Here is a 14,299-nt window from a genome sequence, read left to right as displayed (position 1 = left end):
ACCAATATTTATTCCCGGCTTTTCGTCTTGTAAGTTATACCAAATGTCAGCCATTTTAGTCCCATTCTCTCTGTCTTTTTGTTCTGTGATCGTTGATCCTCAAGGATCTGGAGTGGTACTGCTCTTACATAATTACCAACAGCGTTATGTAACTTGACCATCAGCGTAGCAGCAAGACTGTACTCTTGTTTGTCAGTTTGGTATTGCAGAGGACTTGTAAGTCGAGGCAACAAGCGTAAACGCTGGCTGACTGCTGGATGGGTCTACAGGGGAATCCTCCTTAATCCCAAAGGGAAGATCCTATATCAGCCTCTAGTCTGTCTACTCTGGTTCTCATGTATTATAAATGAGGAGGGACGAGTGGTGGACTCAGTGGCTGCCTCAAGTGTGTACTGTATGTGTGTGTGACTAGACTCTGGGCTCAGGTGTCTCTTGGGTATCCTACTCTGGAGCTCTCCTCCCCTTTATGGGCCAAGGCCCTGCAGTGCAGTGTGTACCAAAGCGTGGACACTTTGTTTTTCATCTGTTTAGTTTCACTTCTCCAGGTTAGAAGTTGCATACAGGTAGCTGCCAGAATAATGGAAACAACGAGAAATTGAAAGCAGGTGCTTCAACACAGGTGTGGTTCCTGAGTTAGTTAAGTGTTTAACATCGTGCTTAGGGTCATGTAAAAAAAAATATATAAATCTGGGCAGGTCATTATTTCTCCTACTTGTGGAGGAGGTGTGTCTCATCCCTCCAATAGAGTTCCACGCCCTATTAAGACATTTTTATGTTGTGGTTTCCTTTATTTTGTCAGTTTCCTGTACGTTCATTAAGGTATTTAATGAACCGGTGATGGGAACTGTAGAATGATGTGTGTGTTCTATGTCCTCCTTCCTCTCTGTTAATCATTATATACATGGGTCTGGCCAGGCTGTTCAACAAGTTATGTGGCATGAGAAAAACAACGCTGATATATGCCCTTATATGTAGTCGGCTCATTGGTCAGCAGCATTCCTATCAGCTTTGTCGAGACTTGTTCCTGTTTTGCCCGTTAATGGTTAAACGGTTGGCACGTCCGTGTGTCACGCTGCTTCCCAGGACCTGTGTCTCTGTGCGTCAAGACTGAAGGGACAGAAAAACACTGCATTCTATAACTGGGTTCCACTTGGGTCTCGACTTCTGACTCCGTCTGCCGACTAAGGCCTCTGACTGCAGTCCCAGTACTTGCTACATCACGTGGTTATTCAGTATATCAAATCTTCTAATGTTAGTTTCTTAAGTGTTTGTCTACTTTATGTAGATGTGTGTCAAACCCCTTCAAATAGAGTAATGTCAAGACCAGCAATTGGTTCCATATTTTATTTATTTATTTCCCATATAGGACACAGCTGGCCTGGTATAATAAATGCAACATGGAGGAGTGGAATGGTTCCTGTGTGAATTTGACCTTTGCCCTGACATTTCCCCAATGCCATCAGGCTGGATGTTACACTATCTAATACAGAAGCAGCAGACAGATGACCCTGGGAACTAACCACCCAGGGGTAATGTCCCCACCAGCTGTGTGTGTGTGTGTGTGTGTGTATTTAAGAAATGGGAGCTATTCTTGTCTCCACTCTCCTGTAGTTTTTACCATTTGTATTGATAGTCAGTGTTGACATCTGTTTGGTCTCACTTGTCCAGGTTAGAAGTTAGAGCTCGTAACAGAAGTTCATTAGGGAATAGAGTAAACCGACGATGGGGACTGTAGAATGATGTGTGTTCTATGTCCTCCTTCCGTTCTGTTAATTATTATATTCATGGGTCTGGCCAGGCTGTTCAACAAGTTATGGGATTATGTTTTTAAGTTGTCTCTCCCATTACCGTGGCATAAGAAAAACAACAATTTTGTTTTGACTGTGTGTAATGGACGGAGGACTTTTGTTTTGACTGTGTGTAATGGACGGAGGACTTTTGTTTTGACTGTGTGTAATGGACGGAGGACTTTTGTTTTGACTGTGTGTAATGGACGGAGGACTTTTGTTTTGACTGTGTGTAATGGACGGAGGACTTTTGTTTTGACTGTGTGTAATGGACGGAGGACTTTTGTTTTGACTGTGTGTAATGGACGGAGGACTTTTGTTTTGACTGTGTGTAATGGACGGAGGACTTTTGTTTTGACTGTGTGTAATGGACGGAGGACTTTTGTTTTGACTGTGTGTAATGGACGGAGGACTTTTGTTTTGACTGTGTGTAATGGACGGAGGACTTTTGTTTTGACTGTGTGTAATGGACGGAGGACTTTTGTTTTGACTGTGTGTAATGGACGGAGGACTTTTGTTTTGACTGTGTGTAATGGACGGAGGACTTTTTGTTTTGACTGTGTGTAATGGACGGAGGACTTTTGTTTTGACTGTGTGTAATGGACGGAGGACTTTTTGTTTTGACTGTGTGTAATGGACGGAGGACTTTTGTTTTGACTGTGTGTAATGGACGGAGGACTTTTTCTCTCTCTCTCAGAGATAGAGGATGTTATCATTTCATGTGCTTCCACAGAGCATGGCTACCGGGTTAGTGTAATCACAGGAAGGTTGAAAACAACTGTTCTGATGAAGCAGAATGGTGAGGCTATGATCAGGGCGTCTCTAAACACACTCTATAATGGATGCATTTGTTTCATTGTAAATGAAGGATAAATTTCTTTTTTTTGTCTTCTGTTATTCAAGTTGATTTGCAACATGTCATTTTATTTACACTACATAATATCATTTTGGGTAAAGCATCAACAGCTATAATTACCTTAGAAGAAAGGGGTACATTTGAATGTCATTACAGATGATAATAATCGAGTTATAATTGAAGTTAAAGCTGGAGGGGGGAGAAATCTGATATGGTGTTGAAGGCATTAGGCTGTAAGAGCTTTAGCCAACATAAAAGGCTTTGGAAAACTTTCCCCTTTGAGTCCCATCTAAGCTCAAAGACAGGGCTAATAATAAGTACTGTCGGAAATAGTATTTTCTCTATGCGGGAAAAGAAAATGGTCCTACTCTGAAAACTGACAGCCGCCTCTCGTACAAACAGCCTTTACGGAAAAACCCCATGAACTTCACGTGATCTTATGTGAAATGAATGTGCTAACATGTGACAACATGTAAAGTGACATGTGATTAACATCAACCGACACATGATCATGTGAAGTGTTCCAAAAACATGATTTCAACGTGAAATATCGTGTGATTTGTCACATGTCGAATCATGTGTTTTTTTGTGTAACGGAGTATCCCCCTCAAATCCTTCACCTTCGCCATCAGGTCACTCGGTTGTCATGGCAGTCTCCTCACACGACTAATAATAATATTGCGGGTCAGATAGCACTTGTGTGACACTAAAGAAGCCACCTGATCACTAGGACTGAGACTGATTCATCTTCCAGTTCAGCCATCATTGTCCCTTCAAGGTCTCCTCTCTATCAAACACTGTATCAATTCAAGGCGCTTTATTGGCATGGGAAACATACAGTTGAAGAAGAAGAAGATTCTCACAATTCCTGTAAAAATTCCTTGTCTTAGATCAGTTAGGATCACCACTTTATTTTAAGAATGTGAAATGTCAGAATAATAGTAGCGAGAATGATTTACTTCAGGTTTTATTTCTTTCATCACATTCCCAGTGGGTCAGAAGTTTACATACTCAATTAGTATTTGGTAGCATTGCCTTTTAAATAGTTTAACTTGGGTCAAACGTTTCGGGTAGCCTTCCACAAGCTTTTCCACAATAAGTTGGGTGAATTATGGCCCATTCCTCCTGACAGAACTGGTATAACTGAGTCAGGTTTGTAGGCCTCCTTGCTCACACACGCTTTTTCAGTTCTGCCCACAAATTTTCTATAGGATTGAGGTCAGGGCTTTGTGATGGCCACTCCAATACCATGACTTTGTTTTCCTTAAGCCATTTTGCCACAATGTTGGAAGTATGCTTGGGGTCATTGTCCATTTGGAAGACCCATTTGCGACCAAGCTTTAACTTCCTGACTGATGTCTTGAGATGTTGCTTCAATATATCCACACCATTTTCCTTATGATGCCATCTATTTTGTGAAGAGCACCAGTCCCTCCTTCAGCAAAGCACCCCCACAACATGATGCTGCCACCCCCGTGCTTCACGTTTGGGATGGTGTTCTTCGGCTTGCAAGCATCCCCCCTTTTCCTACAAACATAACAACGGTCATTATGGCCAAACAGTTCTATTTTTGTTTCATCCGACCAGGGGACATTTCTCCAAAAAGTACGATCTTTGTCCCCATGAGCAGTTGCAAACCGTAGTCTGGCTTTTTTATGGCGGTTTTGGAGCAGTGGCTTCTTCCTTGCTGAGCGGCCTTTCAGGTTATGTTGATATAGGACTCGTTTTTACTGTGGATATAAATACTTTTGTACCTGTTTCCTCCAGCATCTTCATCAGGTCCTTTACTGTGGTTCTGGGATTGATTTGCACTTTCGCACCATAGTACATTCATCTCTAGGAGACAGAACGTGTCTCCTTCCTGAGTGGTATGACGGCTGCGTGGTCCCATGGTGTTTATACTATTGTTTGTTCAGATGAGCGTGGTACCTTCAGGCGTTTGGAATTTGCTCCCAAGGATGAACCAGAATTCTGGAGGTCTATAATTATTTTTCTGAGGTCTTGGCTGATTTTCTTTTGATTGATTTTCCCATGATGTCAAGCAAAGAGGCACTGAGTTTGAAGGTAGGCCTTGAAATATATCCACAGGTACACCTCCAATTGACTCAAATGATATAAGAAGCTTCTAAAGCCATGACATTATTTTCTGGAATTTTCCAAGCTGTTTAAATGCACAGTCAACTTAGTGAATGTAAACTTCTGACCCACTGGAAATGTGATACAGTGAATTATAAGTGAAATAATATGTCTGTAAACAATTATTGGAAATATTACTTGTGTCATGCACAAAGTAGATGTCCTAACCGGCTTGCCAAAACTATAGTTTGTTAACAAGACATTTTTGGAGTGGTTGAAAAACCAACCTAAGTGTTTGTAAACTTCCGACTTCAACTCTAAGTTTACATTGCCTAAGCAAGTGAAGTAGATAATATACAAAAGTGAAATTAACAATAAAAATGAACAGTAAACATTACTCAGAGAAGTCCCAAAAGAATAAAGACATTTCAAATGTCATTATGTACAGTATATATACAGTGTTGTAACGATGTGCAAATGGTTGAAGTACAAAAGGGAAAATAAATAAACATAAATATGGGTTGTATTTACAATGGTGTTTGTTCTTCACTGGTTGCCCTTGTGGCAACAGGTCACAAATCTTGCTGCTGTGATGTCACAGTGGTATTTCACCCAGTAGATACGGGAGTTTATCAAAATCGGGTTTGTTTTCAAATTCTTTGTGGATCTGTGTAATCTGAGGAAAATATGTGTCTCTAATAAGGTCGTACTTTTGGTAGGTGGTTAGGAAGTGCAACTCAGTTTCCACCTCATTTTGTGGGCAGTGTGCACAGCCTGTCTTCTCTTGAAAGTCAGGTCTGCCTATGGTGACCTTTCTCAATAGCAAGGCTATGCTCACTGAGTCTGTACATAGTCAAATCTTTCCTTAAGTTTGGGTCAGTCACAGTGGTCAGGTATTCTGCCACTGTGTACTCTCTGTTTAGGGCCATATAGCATTCTAGTTTGCTCAGTTTTTTTTGTTAATTCTTTCCAATGTGTCAAGTAATTATCTTTTTGTTTTCTCATTCTCATTTGGTTGGGTCTAATTTTGTTGCTGTCCTGGGACTCTGCGGGGTCTGTTTGTGTTTGTGAATAGAGCCCCAGGACCAGCTTGCTTAGTGGACTCTTCTCCAGGTTCATGTCTCTGTAGGTGATGGCTTTGTTATAGAAGGTTTAGGAATCACTTCCTTTTAGGTGGTTGTATAATTTAGCGGTTCTTTTCTGGATTTTGATAATTAGTAGGTATCATCCTAATTCTGCTCTGCATGCATTATTTGGTGTTTAACGTTGTACACAGAGGATATTTTTGCAGAAGTCTGCATGCAGAGTCTCAGTTTTATATCTCTATAGGCCTACCTACCCCATTTCCATTCTATATCACAGTTTTTATGTGCCATTCTGTGCGTTACTAGCCCACATGCTCCCCTGATCTCTGTAGCACAGAATGAAATAGAACAGTAAAGTATGCATGTATCTATGCTCAGTAGCCCCTCTGTGAGAGCCTCCATGCATAATCTGGGTCTGTTTGTACAATAAAGCCGTATTGATTTTCACATAATATCGCTGCAATGTTGCATTCATACAGGCTGAATAGCATCCATACAGGCTGAATAGCATCCATACAGGCTGAATAGCATCCATACAGGCTGAATAGCATTCATACAGGCTGAATAGCATTCATACAGGCTGAATAGCATTCATACAGGCTGAATAGCATCCATACAGGCTGAATAACATCCATACAGGCTGAATAGCATCCATACAGGCTGAATAGCATTCATACAGGCTGAATAGCATTCATACAGGCTGAATAGCATTCATACAGGCTGAATAGCATTCATACAGGCTGAATAGCATTCATACAGGCTGAATAGCATTCATACAGGCTGAATATTGAAGTAGTGTTGGTAGTTGTTTACAGACGCTTCATGCATTGTCTCAACCTGAATAGACATGGTAGTGTACTGTAATCAGTCCTGGTCCTTGTGAGTATATGAGAGCTGTTAGAAAGATGAGCCATAACAAAGTCCCTAGCCCATTAGACAACACTCATCTTGATGGAGATGTGATTTTGCTGAGTCTCTGTGGTGGCTACAGTCTGTTCCAAACTGGCATGGTACCCCTGTGCATGCTTAGGCTTGATTCTGGTGTGTGTGTGTGTGTGTGTGCGTGCTTAGGCTTGATGCTGGTGTGTGTGTGTGTGCGTGCTTAGGCTTGATGCTGGTGTGTGTGTGTGTGTGTGCGTGCTTAGGCTTGATGCTGGTGTGTGTGTGCGTGCTTAGGCTTGATGCTGGTGTGTGTGTGCGTGCGAGCTTAGGCTTGATGCTGGTGTGTGTGTGCGCGTGCGTGCTTAGGCTTGATCCCAGTGTCACCGTGATGGGTTCTGATCCTGACTGATAGCCCACCGGCCGCTATCTACCTCACAAGGGTCCTTGATGTGAGGGCTAGTCTCTGTTTCCCCCGCGTCCCCCACCACGCGGAGAGAGAGAGGAGGAATCGAAACCCAGGGAGTCATTTCTCTTTTGACAGGAAAGACAAATCATCATATTGTGAGTTGACGTACAGTTGACGTACAGACAGCCAGAGTGCAGAATACAGACAAACGACAAACTCCACCCCACCAACCCTGTCTGTTTATTCTCAGGTCTATTACAATTGGAGCAGGTAACATGTCAATTATAATACTGTGTGTCAACACTGGCCTGTAATTTTGACTGCAACTGTGCTGTCTTGTCCAATATTTATTTTCATGTCATGATCTAGTACATGATTTGAAACAACACTTTTTTTTCAATTGCCATAGTTACACCATTCAGCCTGCGATGCTTAAAAGCAATGAAGGCTCTTCCATTCGTGACCGGTTGGACACAGTCACACATTGACCATCTTTCATCAGTGGAACGCCTATGTAACCTGAGATAGAGCCCATGTGTAGCGATAAAGACTCCAAGAGAGATTCAGTGTGTGATGGTTCTGTGAGTGGGAGAATCAGTGTGTGATGGTTCTGTGAGTGGGAGAATCAGTGTGTGATGGTTCTGTGAGTGGGAGATTGTGTGTGATGGTTATGTGAGTGAGAGATTCAGTGTGTGATGGTTCTGTGAGTGGGAGATTCAGTGTGTGATGGTTCTGTGGGTGGGAGATTCAGTGTGTGATGGTTCTGTGGGTGGGAGATTCAGTGTGTGATGGTTCTGTGGGTGGGAGTGTTGTATCAGCCTTTCATCCACTGGGTCTGACTATGTCTCCTGCTAGGCTCTGCAGGGCCCTTCTCCTTCCAGTAAGTGAGAATGGTCTCCGGTACGGTGTCTATTTGTTAAGGCGGTCTGAAAATGGACACCGTACTCAAGGTCTGCGGGGAGGTGCTCTGTTACCCTGCAACACTCTTCCAAAGATGGAGAGAGACTTCAGATGTGGCTAGACTTTAGTGTGGGAGGCAAAAGAGGGTTAGATGCCTCAATGATGCCTCTAGTTTAATGTATTTTTAATCATATGACTAACAGAATCACAAGTGAGCAATAATACTTACTCTTCTGTTTTATTCACAGCAGTTTTCAAGTAATCAAGCAAGAAAATAGCTTGGCAGAGGTCCAGAGGTGTCGAAAGCCCCAAAGTACAACGGAGACTACCATTACTGTTTCCTGTGTTCAGCGTTTACACCCCTGAATTATGCCGTTGTTCTCTGCAGAGGAACAAATGATGTGGCGAGTTAGAGCTGTGACAGGATGTGGCCTGTGCACTGGCTCCAAAGGAAAGTTGCTACTGGCCTCCCAAAGCATGCTGCGACGGCAAACTACAGTTTTGCACAGATGACTATGCTTTGGGTTATCTGTAGGGTGCTCGGGGGACGTTCTGTACCTGGCTTTGATATAATGTAGCTCCGCAGAGTTCCTTCTCTCTGTGGGCCTACACTTTTGAGCCCACGCGTTGCGTTTAAACCTAGGATAAGCCAGGGACGTCCCATGGCTCAGATGAAACAGTTGCTGAGAGACAGTTCAGATGAGATTAATGGACTTGGCTGTTTTTGTGACATGACAGCTGATACATCTGTAAAACAGACAGCAGACAGCAGACAGCACAGGACAATAGCTTTTTAAATTGACACTGATCTGATTAGAAGTTTCCTTAGCTGAGGTCCATTTCTCTTCCAAATTTGACATTAGCAATGTTATTCTGAATTCTGTCTACTGCAGTACCTGTTCTTATTCCATCAGCACTGTGGACATGGAGAACAGTGAGAAAATAGTCTCTTGTGACAGCCTTAACATTGATGCTGATTTGGTTCTGGGTGCCAAGGTAATAACTTGGTCATAGAGACCTCTGCTAGTAGCATTGTTTTGAGCTTGTAGTCCTTTGCAGTCAGAGATACATCTGTGTAATATGTGTGGCTCTAGTCCTAAGGCTGTTTGTTGGTAGCAATGATTCAGCAGAGCACCTGGGGGCTGGGCTGGCATGGGGGATTAACAAACAGAGGCAGCCTGCCTCCCTGGTTCCTCTCTGATTTGGGGGGGTGGGAGCATGCGTAACAGGGTTGGTTATGTTTCCACTTGCCACTGAAGAAATATGTATTCAGTGTATGTATTCCTATTGGTTGGTTGAATTTACATATCAATAAGGTGTTATGTCATTGGTCATGCTTGCAGATAGGGGGAGATTGTGAAATGTAAATTCTTCGCAGTCTTAGGGTGAATGGGCAAGACAAAATATTTAAGAACCTTTGAACAGGGTATGGTAGTAAGTACCTGGCACACCGGTTTGAGTGTGTCAAGAACTGCAACGCTGCTGGGTTTTTCAAGCTCAACCGTTTCCTGTGTGTATCAAGAATGGTTCACCACCCAAAGGACATCAAGCCAACTTGACACAACCGTGGGAAGCATTGGATCAACATTGGTCAGCATCCCTGTGGAACTCTTTCGACACCTTGAAGAGTCCATGCCCCAACAAATTGAGGGTGTTCTGAGTGCAAATGGTGGTGCATTCAATATTAGGAAGGTGTTTCTAGGGTTTTGTACATTCGGTGTGTGTGCGTGCGTACCTGTTAGATATTGCGGGCTTCCTGGGATTTGCTTTTGTATGTTAGTGCTGTAAGAGGGTTGTTAGCTAGCATTTTCTAATTGTAGTGGACACATTAGCTCCCTGCTTATTCAGTTATTTTCATGCTAACAGACGAATCACAAATCTACAGCCATCAACATACTGTTGCTCCTGCATTTCTAATGTGCTTCCTTGTGTCTATTGTCAGGTACTTACATTTATTGTATTTTGTACTCATTTTGTCATTATGACATTTGATTACAAAATACCCAGTCTGATATTGACATGCAAATGAATAATAACGAATCTACAGCAGTCAACCTACTGTCCGTCATATCTAATGTGCTTCCTTGTGTCTATCATCAGAATAAACACCAATCAACTGGGATCTCTGGCTGAACAGTTTAAGAACACAACTCAAGAGTTCCGTAGTACTATCACATCTGTTACACATGTTAGCATTAGCACAGGGACGCAGCCAGCCAGGGACCTGCTCCCTAGTCAGAGGAGTCATCCCTCCAGCCCCCCAGTCCCTCGCTGTGGGAACATCTGCTTTCTCTGCTGCGCCAACTTGAAAAGGTTATTTTTATAACGACGTCACAGCAACACAACCATGAGAATATCAGAGCTATTAAAAAAAAGAAAATGGCAGCACAGTGACTCATGTTTTAGTTAGCGCTGCATATCCTCCCTTCTTCCCTCCAGTTGATCAGGTGGTGGATATTAGTGATACTGCTTGTGGTTTGATGTGTTTTGAGCAGATAAATGGTTGTACTGTTACTGTAGCTTAGTCTTGTTTTTGTGTTATAACAGGCATTCGTCAAGATGTGACTGGCACATCTTAGTCTTGGCATAGTAAATGTGTGCAAATTTGACCTATAAAAAAACTGCAAGCGTAGCTAGCCAGAATACATCTTTTAATAGGCAGAGAAAATACTGTTCAGAAAAAACACAAAAAATAAATGTATTTCATACGTCGATTACCATCGCACAGCATATTAGGAAGTACACTAGTACGAAACATTAGCAATTATTTGTGGGTGACCTCCATAGAAAGAGCTAGAGGTCAGATGGATATTGTTACACAGTTGAGAGCATGGCACTGTCCAGGACCCATCTTCACAAAAAGTCTGAGTTGGAGTGCTGATCTAGGATCAGGTCCATGTAATATTGTCCATTATGAGCTGAAAGGCATGACTGATCCGATATCAGCACCTACTCGGGGTAGGCACTAGTTGCCACAAAGTCATAAACCCAGCCTATTTCTACGTCTCTTCCTGAAATCAGATTTTTATACCTAACCGTAACCACACTGCAAAACGTATGTCTAACCTTGAATTAAGACCAAAAAGCTCATTTTTGTTTTCATTAATTTTTTTCCCAATATAGACCATTTTGACTGTGGCTGTGCTAACTAGTGGAAACCCGTACTCAGAGACTCTTTGAATACAGGTCCAGATGGTAAAAGCAGAGTATGAAGACCTTTTTGAGGGCGTCTGAAGCGCTTCTCGATTGTCCAAACAATGCGAATGGATCAAGGCAGAGTGTAATGCATGTTAGTGGGAAGATTATAGCGTGGCCTTTTGGCTTTCTCACATGCCTGATTCACACCATAGGGTCAAACTGAACCAAGCCGAGCTGTACAGTACTGGATTGGACTCGTTACGTATCCACCATAGTAGCTGGAACTGTGCTGTAAAGGATAATGAGAAAATACAATATTCAAGCAGGCACAGTAAGTTTCGGCCCTGTAGTCGACCCTGTAGTGTGAAACTGTCAGTCAGGCAACAAGCAGGGGCCTGATGATGATTCTGTGCCGCTGCGCCGGTCCTAGTAAAATACCAAATCAGCAAGCAAGGCTCGTCAAAGTGAATAACGTACGTCAGCAAAAGTGGAACGAATGAGAAGAGGAAAAATGTATCTATCCTCCTGATTCCTGCTTGCAGGCAAAAATTCAAGCAGGAAGCACCAGTGACTAGATTGATTAAAAAAAAGTGGTCAGATGAAGCAGATGCTAAACTACAGGACTTTTTTGCCATCACAGACTGGAATATGTTCTGGGATTCCTCCAATGGCATTGAGGAGTACACCACATCTGTCATTGGCTTCATCAATAAGTGCATCGATGACGTCGTCCCCACGGTGACCGTACGTACATACCCCAACCAGAAACCACGGTTTACAGGCAACATTCGCACTGAGCTAAAGGATAGAACTGCCACTTTCAAGGAGTGGGACTCTAACCCGGAAGTTTATAATAAATCCCGCTATGCTCGCCGACGAACCATCAAACAGGCAAAGCTTCAATACAGGACTAAGATCGAGTCGTACTACACCGGCTCTGACGCTCGTTCGATGTGGCAGGGCCTGCAAACCATTACAGACTACAAAGGGAAGCACAGCAGAGAGCTTCCCAGTGACACGAGCCAACCGGACGAGCTAAACCACTTCTATGCTCACTTCGAGGCAAATAACAGGGCCAGACGGATTACCCGGAAATGTACTGCGAGCATGCGCTGACCAACTAGCAAGTGTCTTCACTGACATTTTCAACCTCCCTGTCCGAGTCTGTAGTACCAACATGTTTTAAGCAGACCATCATAGTGCCTGTGCCAAAGAACACCAAGGTAACCAACCTAAATAACTACCGACCCGTAGCACTCACGTCTGTAGCCATGAAGTGCTTTGAAAGGCTGGTCATGGCTCACATCAACACCATCATCCCAGAAACCCTAGACCCACTCCAATTTGCACACCACCCCAACAGATCCACAGATGATGCAGTCTCTATTGCACTCCACACTGCCCTTTCCCACCTGGCCAAGGGAACACCTATGTGAGAATGCTATTCATTGACCACAGCTCAGCGTTCAACACCATAGTGCCCTCAAAGCTCATCAATAAGCGAAGGACCCTGGGACTAAACACCTCCCTCTGCAACTGGATCCTGAACTTCCTGACGGGCCGCCCCCCAGGTGGTAAGAGTAGGTAACAACACATCCGCCACACCGATCCTCCCCTCAGGTGCCCCTCCTGTACTCCCTGTTCACTCATGACTGCACGGCCAGGCACGACTCCAACAACATCATTAAATTTGACGAATGCACAACAGTGGTAGGCCTGATCACCGACAACAATGAGACGGTCTATAGGGAGGAGGTCAGAGACCTGGCCGTGTGGTGCCAGGACAACAACCTCTCCCTCAACGTGATTAAGACAAAGGAGATGATTGTGGACTACAGGAAAATGAGGACCGAGCACGCCCCCATTCTCATCGACGGGGCTGCAATGGAGCAGATTCAGAGCTCCAAGTTCCTTGGTGTCCACATCACCAACAAACTAACATAATCCAAGCACACCATGACAGTCGTGAAGAGGGCACGACAAAACCTATTCCCCCTCAGGAGACTGAAAAGATTTGCCATGGATCCTCAGATCCTCAAAAGGTTCTACAGCTGCACCATCGAGAGCATCACTGCCTGGTATGGCAACTGCTCGGCCTCCGACTGCAAGGCACTACAGAGGGTAGTGTGAACGGCCCAGTACATCACTGGGGCCAATCTCCTGCCATCCAGGACCTCTATACCAGGCAGTGTCAGAGGAAGGCCCTGAAAATTGTCAAAGACTCCAGCCACCCTAGTCATAGACTGTTCTCTCTGCAACCACACAGCAAGCGTTACCGTAGCGCCAAGTCTAGGTCCAAGAGGCTTCTTAACAGCATCTACCCCCAAGCCATAAGACTCCTGAACATCTAGTCAAATGGCTACCCAGACTATTCACATTGCCCCCCTCCCCTCTCCACACCACTGCCACTCTCTGTTGTCATCTATGCATAGTCACTTTGATTATCTCTACCTACATGTACATACTTCCTCAATTAACCGGTGCCCCTGCACATTGACTCTGTACCGGCACCCCCCCTGTATATATTGTTATTTTTTACTGCTCGTCTTTAATTACTTGTTACTTTTGTCTGTTATTCTTATATGTATTTTTTGAAACTGCACTGTTGGTTAGGGGCTCGTAAGTAAGCATTTCACTGTAAGGTCTACACCTGTTGTATTCGGCGCATGTGACTAAGAAAATGTGACTTGTTTTGAAACTGTCAGTCAGGCAACAAGCAGGGTCCTGATGATGATTCTGTGATGCTGCACCGGTCCTAGTAAAATACCAAATCAGCAAGCAAGGCTTGTCAAAGTGAATAATGTACCAAATGAGAAGAGGTAAAATGTACCAAGCAGATTTGTTTCCTGAACATAAAAAATTAAGGGAGAGAGAGAGAGAATATGCTTAAACAAACATCTATGAGGGCCTTGTCCCAGAGAGCAGCCTCAGAGCAGAGTGATTAATATCCCCTGAAGAAGACGAGGGAAGGAAGGCATCTGGGGTCAGCTCCGTTTTGGCAGCTCCCCCTGACTGGAGCTGGGAGGAGTAGGAGGAGCTGGGAGGAGCTGGGAAGAGTAGGAGGGGCTGGGAGGAGGAGTAGGAGGAGCTGGGAGGAGGAGTAGGAGGAGCTGGGAGGAGTAGGAGCAGCTGGGAGGAGTAGGAGCAGCTGGGAGGAGTAGGAGCAGCT

At 43.9% G+C, this 14,299-nt stretch overlaps 1 protein-coding gene across 4 annotated transcripts in view; it reads left to right on the top strand.

The window, feature by feature from the left end:
• Positions 1-14,299, top strand: part of LOC112215009 (endosome/lysosome-associated apoptosis and autophagy regulator family member 2) — a 75,411-nt gene that overhangs the window by 7,804 nt on the left and 53,308 nt on the right. The window lies entirely within an intron of this gene.

This window comes from Oncorhynchus tshawytscha, linkage group LG15 (genome assembly GCF_018296145.1).
Source record: "Oncorhynchus tshawytscha isolate Ot180627B linkage group LG15, Otsh_v2.0, whole genome shotgun sequence".
Lineage (NCBI taxonomy): Eukaryota > Metazoa > Chordata > Actinopteri > Salmoniformes > Salmonidae > Oncorhynchus > Oncorhynchus tshawytscha.
The sequence above is the reverse complement of the archived record's forward strand: the minus strand, read 5'-3'. Positions and strand labels throughout refer to the sequence as shown.